The following is a 15,322-nucleotide window of genomic DNA, read 5'->3' as shown; positions in this document are numbered from 1 at the left end:
AGACAGCCTGTTTGATCAGATGCTTTAAATGATCTAAAGCCTTTTTGGAAGACTTATTTAATGAGGAAAAATGAATGCCAGGTTTAGGACATATTCCATAATTTACTACTGTGAATGATTTTGAAGTAAGTATGTTTATTGTTAGAGATCCCAGGGTGATGGCTAGTTTTCTGTCTTTCAGTAACCTGCACTGATGCTAGCTTAGGCTGATAGCATGTCTGCATGCTTTATTATTTGGCTGCATCATAATACTCCATGGGCTTCTCAGGTGGCTCAGTGGTAAAGAATCTGCCTACCAATGCAGGAGACGCAGGAGATGCAGGTTCAATCTTTGGGTTAGGAAGATCCCCTGGAGAAAGGAATGGCAACCCACTCCAGTATTCTTGCCTACAGAATCCCATGGACAGAGGAGCTTGGCAGTCCGTGGGGTCACAAAGAGTCAGACACAACTTAGCAAAACGAACAAAAACATGGAATAACAGTGGCATGTTTGTAAACTTCATGCCTTTGAAGTCATCGTCCCATTCATTCATTCTTGTATGCATTCATTCCTGATTCATTTGTTTTTTAAAATAGATATATTTCTTAATATTTTATATATTTACATAATGGAACCCTGTCATGGTCCACTGTTTTCAAATGTTCTCTTAGGAGGATGCAAAAAACAAAAACAAAAACAAAAACGTAACTGAGCTTGAGTTACTAAAAATGGTATTTAAATAATGACTTGACTTGGAATGACTCGGACGAAACCAGCCTGTAGCTTTGGATATTTCCCTTCTGCTCTGGGTTGGTTTTACAGTTTGTACCACGGGGACAGCATATATTTTTTTTCCTAATTCTTCTAGTGAATCACCTCTCTAAGCTCCTTGTCACACTCAGCATATCATTAGATTTCCTTTTTAAAGTGAATTTTGGATAACGAAACACCAGTGGACTTAAGAGAAGTTTGAGTCTGCTCCAATTTTTCTGTACCCAAGTAAAAAAAATATTTCTGAGACTTAATATATCATCTATGAGTTCTGCTGGATTTATCTGCTGGCAGTTTTAGATGTCTGAGAATAAATGCAAAACCACAAGCAAGCAATGGTCATTTGGCCAACCACCTGAGAATATATTCCTGATTCAGTTTTGTGACTCAAAGAATAGGGGATATAAATCCGCTCCTTATTTTCAGAATGAACTCACTGCTTCAGTCCTTCCACTTTGTTGCCTTTAATTAGCGTTTCTAATCAATCATCTCTGTGTATTGTTCCACGTCCAGAAGTCCATATTAATAACACGTCTGCTTACTTTATAAGAATTTGGTGAGAAGTTTAATTTCAGGATGTGACTCCATCTGCCCTTGCCAACTGTAGAACTACAGAGGGATGAGTTGGTAGTAAAGGGAACACCATCTGTTTCTGAGAATTTAGTTGATCTCTGGCATGATGAACAGGAACTCAACTGCAAGACTGAAGAGCCAAGATGGAAAACAGAAAAGTGAAGAGTTTATTGGGTCTTCTGTGTTATTAGGAGCACAATTTTCACAAGATGGATCAACTTCATAACCAATGAGCAAAAGGTTTACATTATTCTGCAAGTCACTTGGAAGAAATCACATTCCGTATATTAATATTTGTCTTTTCTGTCCTCCTCTTTGCTAACAACCAGTTGTTAAAAGGAACTATATACTTTATACACACACACACACACACACACATATATATTTCTTTAAAGTAACAACCTGTTGATCCATTGAATCAATTGGGCACATACAATACAACATGAATCAAAAGTTTAGCTAGTTAGCTCAGTCTATCGTGGTGCTATGTTAATAATCCCAAAGTCCTAAACCTTACTTTTTACAATCATAGGAAGGGATTTCATTTCATAACCAGAACTCCATTCTTATCCTTAGCTAAGGAGCTCAGAGATGCCATGAAATAGAGATGATGCAACCATCACATTTAGTCAAGAGGACTTCTAAGTTCATGTCCTCGTTATGACCACTTAGCTGAATTATGGACTTCCCTGGTAGCTCAACTGGTAAAGAATCTGCCTGCAATGCAGGAGACCTGGGTTCGATCACTGGGTTGGGAAGATCTGGAGGAGGGCATGGCAACCCACTCCAGTATTCTTGCCTGGAGAATCCCCATGGACAGAGGAGCCTGGCGGGCTGTGTGCAGTCCATGGAATCACAGAGTCGGACATGACTGAGCAACTAAGCACAGCACAGCACAGCTGAATTACAACCATGAACAGAAGCACATGACAAAAATCATTGAGAATGGTTTGATTACTGGATGAAACTGGAAGCAACTGAAAGCACCAGTGATAAAGAAAAGCAATTCAAATAAGCTTTTTCTCTCTAACCGTCTGACATCATCTTCAGGGACAGTGTTTGAAGGTGATGATAAAGGCCTCTCTGAACGCTCTTGTCTTTAGGCCTCTGTGACAGTCTACATTATTCCACTTTTTTTCCTTTACATTCTCTTCTCTCCTCTGTTCCTAGGCTTCCTTTTTAACTACTTTGGTGAACTAATTCCCTGTCAGTAATTCAGACTTAATCTACATCCTGATTGATGCCTAAATCTGTAGTTATGGTCCCGACTTTTCACCAGAACCACCACTTCATAACTTCACATTCTATCAGACATTTTCACTGAAATATCATATACTCACTTCAAAGTAAACTTATGACAGACTTAATCATCTTCCCTCCTAAACCAGGCTGTTTAGCAAGATTTACATGGTACCAACACTCTTTGAGTCAACAGGACTCTTTATCAAGAATTCTTACCCATTTTGCCACCAAGGCCTTCTTTCAGGCCAACTATCTCCCTGGAGTCCCCCCTCCCCCCGCCCCCGACTGGAAGATTTACTCACGTAATAGTTCTTCCATTCTTATTAAGCAAAGGCATTTGGGCCATCGTTCTAAGTAAACAAACTCTTGTTATAGTGATTTCTAGCCATAAGCAGAGATACTTGATGTTTCTTTGGTCTGTGCCACCAGCAAGCATATACGGAATACATAAGCCAAGTGAGGAGAAATGCAGCGCTTTGTTATTGTTTGAAGGCAACCTGACTATTTTAAAAAATAAAATAAAACCTAACAAGTTTAACACAGATTTATCACAGATAGGCCCTCTATTTTCACACCCTAACTTCTTCCCAGAAGCTTGCACCCAGAGAAAGAGCCACAAACTTGTATTGATAATTATCCATCCATAAATTGCAAAGGCTTCCTGGTGCTGACAGATGGAGAAATATGTAGTCTGGGTGGCCTCTCTGAAGTTTGGCAGTAGATGAGCATGATCTCATGCAACAAAGAGAGAACATTCTCCAGTTCTCTTGGCAGAAGGTGAAGATGAGTGTAAAAGGAGATTAAGCTTCTAAGCAAGATCTTCTTCTAAAAACCTTCTTTCAGTATTTCATAAAGAAATAGCTCTCCTAAATGAAACCTGCTGTGAACAGAAAGCATACATAGCTGTCAAGGGAGGATATTCTGGACTGTGGGTGTTTGACACAAGCTGTGAAATATATGGACTTGAATAAAAATGAATAGAAACTAATTAATCCTTTCTTAAACCAAGCCAAACAAAAGTTCTGACATAATGTTTACAGATACCACTCAGTCATTCACTTTTACTGCCTTCTTCTCTTAATAATCTAGCACTGAGATTCTTGCCAAATGTGGGTATTTTGCTTCCAATGATCTGCTCAGAAACAGTTATTTTTAATGGAATCTGCATCATCAAGGGCATGGTTGACATCCTGTATAATTCCTTAATTTAATTCAAAGGAAACACTGACATCAACCTTGGACTAGTACCCAAACTAGAGCGTGTTCAAATTAATAAAGAGCTTTAATCCACTCTCCACCTTCATCTTCACTGAATTTTATCATATTGAAACCAAAATCCCAACAATAACAAATAGGGTTAAATTCATGGTTCAATTCACATTCCAAAGGCTTCCCAGGTTATTCAGTGGTAAAGATTCTGCCTGTCAACGCAGGAGACACGGGTTCAATCCCTGGGTCAGGAAGATCCCCTGGAGGAGGAAATGGCAACCCACTCCAGTATTCTTGCTGGGGTAACCCCATGGACAGAGGAGCCTGGGATCTCCTCAGTCCAGGGGTTTGCAAAGAGTTGGGCACAGTAGAAGCAACTTAGCACAGCACACAGCACACAGCACATTCCAATTCAAATGGAATAGTGGCTGCATGGGGAGCCCTGTGGAGAAGGATTCTGAAGTCTGGTCAGTAGAAATGAAGATTGTGATTAGCGACGTCTGCCATGGAGAGGGAATAGTAAAGACAAACTGAGGATGAAGTTCTGGAACCTACAGACATTTAAGGAGAAAAGAAATCTCAGGTGAGTCATGGTATCTTTTCCAAACGCCTGAAGGACAGCATATGAACAAGAAACTCAATTCATTCTAAAGCACTGAATTAGTACCAATACATGAAGTCTTAGTCTTCAGATAACAAAGAAATCGTACATAATTTAAAAAGCCTCGAATGGAACATACTCTCCTGAGAGGCAGAGTTATTCTCAAGACTTCGGAATACTCAAGCAGGGATATGTATATCTTAGAAACAATCCCAGCAGGTGTGAGAAGTTTTCCTAAGAAGATTTCCTAAAAAGATCAATAATTTTTTAGGAAATTTACCACATGCCATCAAACCTCAAGCAATGAAAAAAATCACCTTCAAGAGCAGGGTTACTTGTATTAAACTAAAAATAAAGAAAAATATCTAACAATTTCAGGTAAATATGTTTAGTTCTTCCACTGAAATTTCATTCCAATTTGAGGCAATGTCTGCACCCTGTCATAGTATTTTAAAGTATTTTTTAATTAAAAAAATACATTGAAACTGGACATCTTTTAAAATCTCACAATTCAAGATTCTGGTACTTCCCTCATGGTCCAGTGGTTAACACTTCACCTTCTAATACAGGGGTCGTGGGTTCAATCTCTTGTCAAGGAGCTAAGATGCCACATACCTCAAAGCCAAACAATAACAACAACAACAAAAAAAAACCAGAATATAAAACAGAAGCAATATTGTAACAAATTCAATAAAGACTTTTAAAATGGTCCACATTAAAAAAAAATCTTTAAAAAAAGATTCTAATGTGTAAATGTGGATATACCTGAATTAACAGTCCTTGCCAAAAATGCAACTTATCAAAGGCCCTGGTACCATAGATTTGAAACCAATTGGTTGCCCTGGAAGGTTAACTATATGATCAGTTAATGTCCCATCAGCAATCAGGGTCTTTGCCACAGAGTGAAGGAGATGGGGAGAAAATCACACAAGACAGAGATGAAAGCTGTGTAGTCAGAAGAAAAAAGCCTTCTTGATTATGCTGTGGACTTTCTGAAGTCTTTAATTCTCCCTCTAGCCCATCTTCAAACTGGCATGTGGGACGTCCTGTAGATGGATGGTGATGCTCATCAGGAGAAGCACGCACATATATCTTGTGGGTTGATTTTTTTATTTGCCAGCTCAAGAGGAGCAGGGAGATTTATTTGGAAGGATGGTAATGAAGGTGGGAAGGCACTAGTTAGACTGCAGTTTCTGTTCCCAATATGTTATTCTCACTTTTTCCCCTCTTCTTGGTGCTGAGCTGGTCTCTTTATTTCTGCTTATTTTTCTTTAAAGGGAGGATATTCTGGTACAATAAGCCAGTGACTTGAGAGAGAACGGCCGTAAAGATGTGGGACCATAGAATTCCCATGTGTAATTTTTGTCGAGATACTTCGAATGCTTTAATTGCATTCTACATTTTTATTCTACACACATGTACTTACACATAATTAGGGACTGTTTGAAATGATTGTTTTCTTTATTCCTAAAATGAGATTTCATGTTCCTTTTCTTGCCGTCTTGCTTTTGCCCTGCCTTATAAAATGAAGTCACTCGCTGCAATGAAAAAACAAAACAAAAACACAACACTTTCTTTCTTCATAACAGTAGGCACAAGGAAATGGGCTGGTTTTGCTGAACCTTAAAAAGTACAGCAAAAGAGATCACCATCACCACCTTGATCTGCGCCAAAGAGTGGAACTGTTCACTAAAAGGAAGGAGAAGATTGATATATGCTCTCGGTTCCAGGATGCTGTTTCCTGCGAAAGAAGCAAAGGCAGGGTCTCTGGAGGACTGTTAGCAACCACCGCCGGGGGTGCCGTTCCAAAATAACAGCGAAGAGCCTGAGCTGATGACCTGTACTAGGTCCAATCCCAGTTTTGCTATTTTCCATATGACATTTGTTTAGTTACCTGTTCTGGCTTAATTTCATCTGAATATGGGGATAACAAATCCTATCCTTATGGCTTTGGAAATATTAATTAGAATAATTTGAACATTTGAACTACACCATGCAAATGATGCTTAATTATTAAACATCACTGATTTTCAATGTAAATATTGAGTCAAACAGCCAGATAGATAAGTACATTCAAACACATCTTGAATACCTGAAATCAACTGTAGATGGTTGAAATTTAGTAAAATAAATGTTTTATTATAGAGGTGATTGTTATTTACTTTCTCATTTACCCTTAAGGTTTACATCTCTCTGTCAAGGCTTGTCTTTTATTTTTCTTATTTTTGCAGTTGAATATTATCAAAATATAGGATCAGGGGTTTTTGAATGTAAAATGCTCTATTTCTTATGTGTGTTTGTAGCTTGAGTAATGAAAGCTAAAATGAAAATACAATTACATATGGGTTTTCACTTTATGAGATTACCCTGAACATTTTGTACATGTATGAAATTTAAGTCTTAATAATGTGGCACAAGAAGTCCCATGTCAAAAGACAGGTATGTACCAAATTTTCTTTTTGAACTTGTGAAGCACCTACCTCTGAAAATAACTCTACATTATTTATTGTGGTTAGGTGTCCAGGGCTAGTACAAAAAATCCAGTCCAACACACATCCCAATTTCTCCAAAATGAGAACAAAATTTTAGAAACAAGTTTCATAGTGTTTCTATGAGGAAAAAAAAATGAGATTGGAGACTTAACGTTGTGTAACAGAAATAGAAATAGATCTTCCAGCTGCTCCACTCCCATTTTCATTCTAAGCAACTGGTGGTGACTTCTGAGCCTTTCGCAGGGTGAGAGCAGGAGAAGATTTAAGATGGAAAGTCAGTTAGAGGGAGAGGAGAAAGATAGGGATGACAGGAAAATATGGGCATGGAAAGCAGTAGCTGTGTGTCCTTGTTTCAAGCTGTCACACTTTTTTCCTTTCAGTTATCCTCAGGGAGTACTCTGGCAATAAAAATAACAACAATCATTTATTGAGACACTTACTGAACTAGAGGCATAGTCTTAAATGATTTTAACATGTAATCAGTCCTCTTAATAACCCTGAGAGGAAAGTATTATTCTTCTAGTTCTTGTAGATGAGAAAACTGAGGTTTAGAGAGGTTAAGAAATGATGCCAAGATCACGCAGAGCTGAGAGACAGAGCCAACCTGCAACAGCCATTAGAGTTGCCCAAACTGCCAACAAAGGGAAGAACCCAGGTCCGGTTGCACTTACGATTTTCACAGTGTTTTGACAACTGAAATCTTTGTCAACACCTCAAGTAGAGAATTTTCCTGGAAACATGTCCAGCTTCTCTTGTATTGGGTCTGCCGTCTCATGGGTGGGGCAGGGGAGTGGCTGCCATCTTCAGAGAGAATGGTACTCTCTAGGGCTTTGGTTTGTCTGCCTCCCACCACCTTCCACTCTTATAGGGGTTCCCTTGTATGGAACAAGTTAGTTTTCTCTTGCTGCTTTAAAGATTCCCTGTTTTTAACCTCTGATTATAAATGTGTCTTGGTGTAGATCTCTTTGGGCTCATCTTATTTGAACTCCCTGGGCTTCCTGGATCTTCTTCCAGAAAGGTCAGGAAAGTTTTCAGCCCTTATTTACTCAAATAAGTTTTCTGCCTCTTTCCATCTCTCTTCTCCTTCTGAGACCCCTATAATGTGAAATTTGTTCCACTTCATGTTGTCCCATAGATCCCTTAGGTTATCTTCACTTTTAAAATTATTTTTTTCTTTTTTCTACTTTGTTTGTTTAGTTACATTGCACTCACTTCCAGGTCACTCATTCTTTTTCTTTTTTTTTTTTTTCACTCATTCTTTTTCTGCTTCCTCTGGGCTGCTGTTGAATTCCTCTAGTATTTTTCAATTCAGCTATTATATTTAGTTTTGTGACTTTCATTTGATATTTGTTATCCTTTCTATCCCTTTGTCAAAGTTCCCTCCAAGTTCATTCACTCTTTCCCTGAGATTGGTTAGCATCTTTATGACCAGAATTTTGGACTCTTTATCAAGTAGATAATATCTTCATTTCAGTAAGGCTTTTCCCCCTCCTAGGTTTTATCTTGTTCATTTGTTTTTCATTGCATATATTCATTGCTTATGAAACATGTAGTGACTCAAGATGCTCTTTAAAAAAAGATTTACTTTGGCTTCTGGACAACGGTTAATGGAAGTGCCAGTCACCTTAATCTACAGTGTGATAAAGTTGAAGATAGGTTTCCATCTTTGGGATGATGTTACGGACTGAATGTGACTTCTACGCCCTCCAATTCATATGCTGAAGCCCTATCCTTAATGTGAATGCATTTAAAGAAAGAAACTTTAAGCAGGTAATTAAGTTTAAATGAGGTCTTAAAGATGCAGCCCTAAACCAATAAGGACTGGTGTTCTTATTAGAAGAGGAAGAGATTTGGTGTGTGCATGTACAGACGGGAAAGGCCATGCAAAGATACAGTAAGAGCAGTCTGCAAGCCAGGAAGAGATGCCTACCAGAAATAAACCATACTGACACTTTTATCTTGAACTTCCTGCCTCCAGTACTATGAGAAGTTAAATTTCTGTTGTTGAAGCCAGGCAGTCTGCGCTATTCTGTTACGGCTACCTGAGCAAACTAATACAGGTGATGATGTATTTTTTGTCTGCTCTAACACTAGGATAGAACCCCATCCCATTCTGAATGTTGTCAAGGTAGATGCCTTTGAACATCCACAGTGCTCTTGATGTGTTAATGGTCAATATTCACACAAAGTTCATTTAGGTGAATAAGATGGGTGATGGAGTTATCACCAGTTTTAATCAAACACTAGGTCTTGCTAATTTCCTTGAGTAGCTCATATAGGGAATGTAGGAACGAAAGTATATATAAGTTGATGAATTGATAGTTAAATAGTTTTTCAGAAGAAACAGACTGCTTCCCCCAGTTATATTCTCTAATAAGATGCCATATCTCATTCTTCTTTCTCGTCAATGTGAAGTCATATTTGGTTCATCTGGATACCTCTATAGTTATCAGAAATGTATGTATGGGGTGGACAGGGGTGTGGGATGATGAAAAACGAATATATTACATAAATTGGCTACAGAGCACTTGAATCATTCAAGAGTTTGGGTATCAGTGAGACAGATAAAACTGGCATTCTGAATCATGAAATACTTTGCAGTTCTCAAGAATGTATCAACAGCAGGAATTCTTTTTCTTGGGTGTAGTGTTATAACACGAGAGAGAGAGAGAAGGATAGAGAGGAAGTTAGTTCACTACAGGTGAAACTTGCAGACTGGAGCAGGCAATTCACAATTTTGTATTACCCACAGTTTTGCTTCTGAGTTTCCAGGACAGGTAACTTTGGAGCACTAAGGCTATGCAATAGCTCATAATCTAGTGCTGAAAGTTATTTTAAAAGAATGGATTCCCTGAATATTGTGAGTACAAGTAGCACAATTATAGTAAGATTCCAGTCTCTTAAGATTATTATTAGAAAAGAGCAGGAATTATTGATTCCATTACAATAAAGTAATTAATCCTATAAAAAAAGAAAAAAAAATAATCGGGGTAGAGTGAAACTAGGTTTAGTAAAGTTAGAAACCATCACAACAAGAGGCCAAGTTATACACTCCCCACTTACCAATAACATCCTGTTTTTTTCTTTCATCAGTGGCTTCTAGAGTAAATGAAATTTCATAGTTGAATCATCCATTTTGTTATCTGGTACAAATTCAATGCAGGCTTCCCAGGTGGCGCTAGTGGTAAAGAATCTCCCTGCCCATGCAGGAGACATTAGAGATGTGACCCTGGGTTGGGAAGCTCCCCTGGAGGAGGGCACGGCAACCCACGCCAGTATTCTTGCCTGGAGAATCCCATGAACAGAGGAGCCTGACAGGCTACAGTCAATGGGGCCGCGAACAGTCAGACACGATGAAGCAACTTAGCATACATGCATGCACAGACTCAATGCATAAAGTTTCGGAGGACTCTGATCTGTTCTGAATCTATCTACTTCTACTCAACTTTTTACACTTCACAGCATAAAATAATTCATAACATCCAATAACATATTTTTCTATTCTACTTCTATGCCCCTACCCCCAAATGTAGCAAATCTCTCCTTGCAATAAATGTCTTATTTTTAAAAGTTTGTTATTATTAACTTATTTGAGTTTTCTACAAACCTGCACTTATTATCGGAGAAGGCAATGGCACCCCACTCCAGTACTCTTGCCTGGAAAATCCCATGGACAGAGGAGCCTGGTAGGCTGCAGTCCATGGGGTCGAGAAGAGTCAGACACAACTGAGTGACTTCACTTTTACTTTTCACTTTCATGCATTGGAGAAGGAAATGGCAACCCACTCCAGTGTTCTTGCCTGGAGAATCCCAGGGACGGGGGAGCCTGGTGGCTGCCGTCTATGGGGTCGCACAGAGTTGGACACGACTGAGGCGACTTAGCAGCAGCAGTAGCAGCACTTATAATTCCCAATATATTTACCAAATTTGGCTCTAAATGAATGGTAACTGTTTTTTAAAAGAAAAGGATAGAAAAGGATCGACAATGATTTTTTTAAAAATGAATCTTTTTCAGATGTTGCTGTTGTTTGGTTGCTAAGTCATGTCTGACTCGTTGCAGCCCTATGGACTGCAGCACGCCAGGCTTCCCTGTCCTTCATTATCCCCCAGAGTTTGTTCAGATTCGTGTCCACTGAGTCACTGATGCTACCTAACCATCTCATCCTCTGCCACTTCCTTCTTCTGCCTTCAATCTTTCCCAGCATCAAGGTCTTTCCCAGTGAGTCAGTTCTTCACATCAGGTAGCCAAAGTACTGGAGCTTCAGCTTCAGCATCAGTCCCTCCAATGAATATTCAGGACTGATTTCCTTTAGGATGGACTGGTTTGCTCTTCTTGGTGTCCAAGGGAGTCTCAAGAGTCTTCTTCAGCACAATTTTAAAGCATCAATTCCTTGGCACTCAGCCTTCTTTACATCCAACTCTCACATCCATACACAACTACTGGAAAAACCATAGCTTTGACTATATGGACCTTTGTTGGCAAAGTGATGTCTTTGCTTCTTAATCCTCTTCATATAAAACTTCACAAATTATAAGCTCTTACACAATACCTCATAAAACCAAACAGTTAAAAAAATTCTAGCTTAGACTATCATAATGAGAAGGGCAACATTACAGACTGAATCATAAGACTTGTCATGTAACTTTGAAGTAGGCAATGTTCAGACTTTTTCTAATTCTAGCAATTGTCTTACAAGTTCATGCTAAGGTCGGAATTAACAAATACTGGCCCAGGATCTCCAAAATACCTAGCAGATTGTTAATTGTTATTAAAGATTCAAAGGGCTAGGAGGAATACTCTAAAATTTCATAATCAAATGAATCAGATACTTGTTTTTCAATCAGAAGTCACTTACTAAGTGAAGACAATGAGCTGGATAGACGCTTACAAGCAGATGCTCCCTGTTCAGCAAAGAACTGCAAATGTCTTTTGTATCTGAGGGTGTCTACATGTCTGCTCCATGCTCACTGGTCTATGTCTATATGTCTCAAGTTCAACATCTCAGGAGGGTTCTAAGTGGTCTGACAAATCACTGTTTCCCTCAGAGTACAGCCTTCATACCAAACTACTTTAAACCACTCATTCTTCAAACCATTTATCACTCACTCTTCATGCTAGCTGCCCTTTTTCTTGGGCTCCCAACACTGGCTCACCACTTGTGACTAGGGCAATGGTGTCAGGCCATTTCAGTGGAACCATTTATGGTACTTTTGGTCACCAGGGGTTATGGTTGTGACAGACATTCTCAGAGGTAAAAGACCCACTACACTATATATATATATATATATATATATTTTTTTTTTTTTTTCCTCACTGGAGTTAATTCATGAGTAGTCAGCTGTAAAATATTACATTTATTGAATCATCATAATTATGGTTTAAGTGTATTTTCTGTAGGATCCTCATTTGTATTTTCCTTTTAGACTTGGGGAGTTTTGAACGAACCAGAGATGGTTCCAATTAAGGGGAAGGGAGAGAACAGAGAGAGAGAGAGAGAATGGGAAACACTTCAGAGGCTGAGAGATTTGAGTCAAGGTTATTCAGGTGCCATCAAAGTAGAATCCAGGATTCCATGCAGTGGGGTCTTCTATTCAACACACTTCACACCATAATCTCATTTTTACATTTTGTCTTGTTGTCTAAAATCAAAACAGCAAAATCAAAAGAATAAAAATAACAGGAGTTCTCAAATTCTCTATTTAAATATTCCTCACTTAGAGTTGGAGAAGGCAATGGCACCCCACTCCAGTACTCTTGCCTGGAAAATCCCATGGATGGAGGAGCCTGGTAGGCTGCAGTCCATGGGGTCGCTAAGAGTCGGGCACGACTGAGCAACTTCACTTTCATGCATTGGAGAAGGAAATGGCAACCCACTCCAGTGTTCTTGCCTGGAAAATCCCAGGCAAGACGGGGGAGCCTGGCGGGCTGCTGTCTATGGGGTTGCACAGAGTCGGACACGACTGAAGTGACTTAGCAGCAGCAGCACTTAGAGTTAAGCTCAGTTAAGGGTCTGAGCTGAACTGATCTGACTCATTTCTAAGCCTGCTAGAATCACCCTTTTCTCTGATCTCTGTCTATACCTCTGCAGGTCCTGGTCAACAGCATGGATGGTGTGTGCCCTTAGTCTCAGGGAGCACTCAGCCAGCCTGCCTGAGTCATAAAGGAACTACAGCAGAATGTCTTCCTAGAGGTAAGTGATTTGTTATATTATCTTTAGTCAAAGGATAAAAACACTACAGATATTTTGATTTTTGTTTTTTGTTTATCGCCAGTTCACTATAACTAAACTGAAAAGGCTTATGAATTCACATAGTGCCAACTTGAATGACCAGGTGCAATAACTTTTCTTGTTGAAATAAAAATTTAACCCCAACAGGCACATATGTAGCTTCTATACCTGATTCTTACTCTCCCCTCATGTATCATCCTTTTTCCTTACACAGCTGCTGAGACCTTATTTCCTTTGGGGGGAAAAAAATGGGATTTCACCCTTTTCCTAATTCAGGTACTAACTAAACTTCTTTTTCTTAGTGATTTGAGTCAAGCCCATGCCAAATTCTTATGAAAAGAGGAACCAAGTACACTGCTTTTCACACTAACAAATAATTCCATTAAAATACATCTCATATGGCCTCACAATTGCACTTTTTAGCAGAATGATAGCCTGGGCCAAAGCCCATCACAAAAAAAGACATGAGAAAAGTGAAAAGCTCATCACGCCAGAAAACTCACACTGATGTTGGACTAACCAATGAGTTCATCTTATGGTGCTAATTTTTCTCCATTCTAGCCTTTAAAGAGATGCTTCCACCTGGAAAGATGAATGGAACTTAAAAGATGGTGGAGTGAGCTGATGGGATACAGTACCTTCTGATTTAGACAAAGGTGCCTTTTGGAAACTATCAAAGTTTCCAAAAGTAAGTGGTTACACAGAAAAATTAAAGAAATTAAATGGAATCATCCTAATCAGGGAGTAGATTTTAAAATATACGTGTAATATATGTGTGTTTAAAATCTAACCTCACTCTGAGCAATTTCAGAGGCTGAAGTCTTACTGCATTAATCATAACGGTTAGGTGTGGGCTCTGCTTATCCTAAACTCAGACAGGCTAAAAGGAAGGGAGATTAATCTGATAAAGGCATCAGTATTTCTAATCGGACTGATGGGAAAGTGTAATACGGGTGTATGAGATGAGACAATGTTGGGTGAATTATAGTGAAGTGATGAACTACCTTGAAGCTGAAGCAATCAAACAGATAGCTCTCAAAATTACCAAGGCATCTTTATTCAACACTTTGGGACAAGTATTCCCAACTCAGCCTTCTTTACAAAGAGCAGAAGCACTTTGTTGTATTTGGTGAAATGAAATCTTAATAGAAGAGCATCGGCTAAGGCTGCTACCCATCACTTACCAAAATTAAATGCTAGATATTAATTTCCTTTCTAAGAGGAGGAGATGACATTTTGATATTATTTTCAATTCACAAAATAGTTAAAAATCCCAGAGAAGAGTGAATGAACAGTTTTTAAAAATGTCTCTCACATATTTGTGCATTGTGCACTCTTTTTAATTAAAAGGAATGTGAAACATTTGTTGCTCATCCTTGTCTTATAAATAATTTAGCAAGCCATTATTTTGTATTCAGAAAAAAAAAGATAATTGTCTATAAATTATTATGATTGAGTACAATAAAGTCAAGATATCTTGTAATTGGTAGGGAAGAGCAAGTAGTTCCTTCTGGAGTATTTTGTTTTGCTCCTGTCTGATAGATAAAAATTTCAAAAAATGAGACCATAAAGAAATATCCCCCTAAAAGCTACCCCTAATCTCACTATCAAGAGATAACTACCATTAACAGTTTGCCTTACACAAATGCATACATACATATGTAATATATAAATAAGCACATGCAATTCTGTTTTATATATATATACATATACATTATATATATGTGTGGTGTACACATACATGCATGCACATATATATATTTAATGAAATCAGACTACACAGTTATCTTTGAATCCAGCTTTTCTTTTCTTAAAAATATATTGTAGGCATTTTTTCAAATTAATAGGGAAAGATCTATGTTAACATATTTAACAGTGTCACAGTACTACATTTTATGTGTCTATCATTTAACTTAACATACTAGTAAATGCTTCCCTGGTGGCTCAGATGGTAAAGAATTTTCCTGTAATGCAGGAGACCTGGGTTCAGTCCCTGGGTTGGGAAGATCCCTTGGAGAAGGGAAAGGCTACCCACTCCAGTATTCTGGCCTGGAGAATTCCATGGACAGAGGAGCCTGGTAGGCTACAGTCCATGGGGTCACAAAGAGTCAGACATGACTGAGCAACTTCACTCACATACCAGTGAATATTCAAGTTGTTTTCAACCTTGCCACTATGAACAGGATACATCTTTGATTTAAAACCTGAAGTCATACAAATATGA

General features: G+C 38.6%; 1 protein-coding gene across 3 annotated transcripts in view; it reads right to left on the bottom strand.

Annotated features, from left to right (window-relative positions):
• Window positions 1–635: 635 nt before the first annotated feature.
• The window catches only part of SPATA17 (spermatogenesis associated 17), a 243,061-nt gene continuing 228,374 nt past the window's right edge, over window positions 636–15,322 (bottom strand). For 2 of the 3 annotated variants that reach the window (XM_061382209.1, XM_061382211.1), the window contains one exon: window positions 12,204–12,508. The gene's annotated coding sequence lies outside the window, so the exon portion shown is untranslated. Of the gene's footprint in view, window positions 1,455–12,203; window positions 12,509–15,322 lie in introns of those variants that run through there. The other variant, XM_061382208.1, reaches the window with a different exon arrangement.

The sequence above is a fragment of the Bos javanicus genome, chromosome 16 (assembly GCF_032452875.1).
Source record: "Bos javanicus breed banteng chromosome 16, ARS-OSU_banteng_1.0, whole genome shotgun sequence".
NCBI classification, from domain to species: Eukaryota; Metazoa; Chordata; class Mammalia; order Artiodactyla; family Bovidae; genus Bos; species Bos javanicus.
This window is presented reverse-complemented; position numbering and strand designations above follow the sequence as displayed.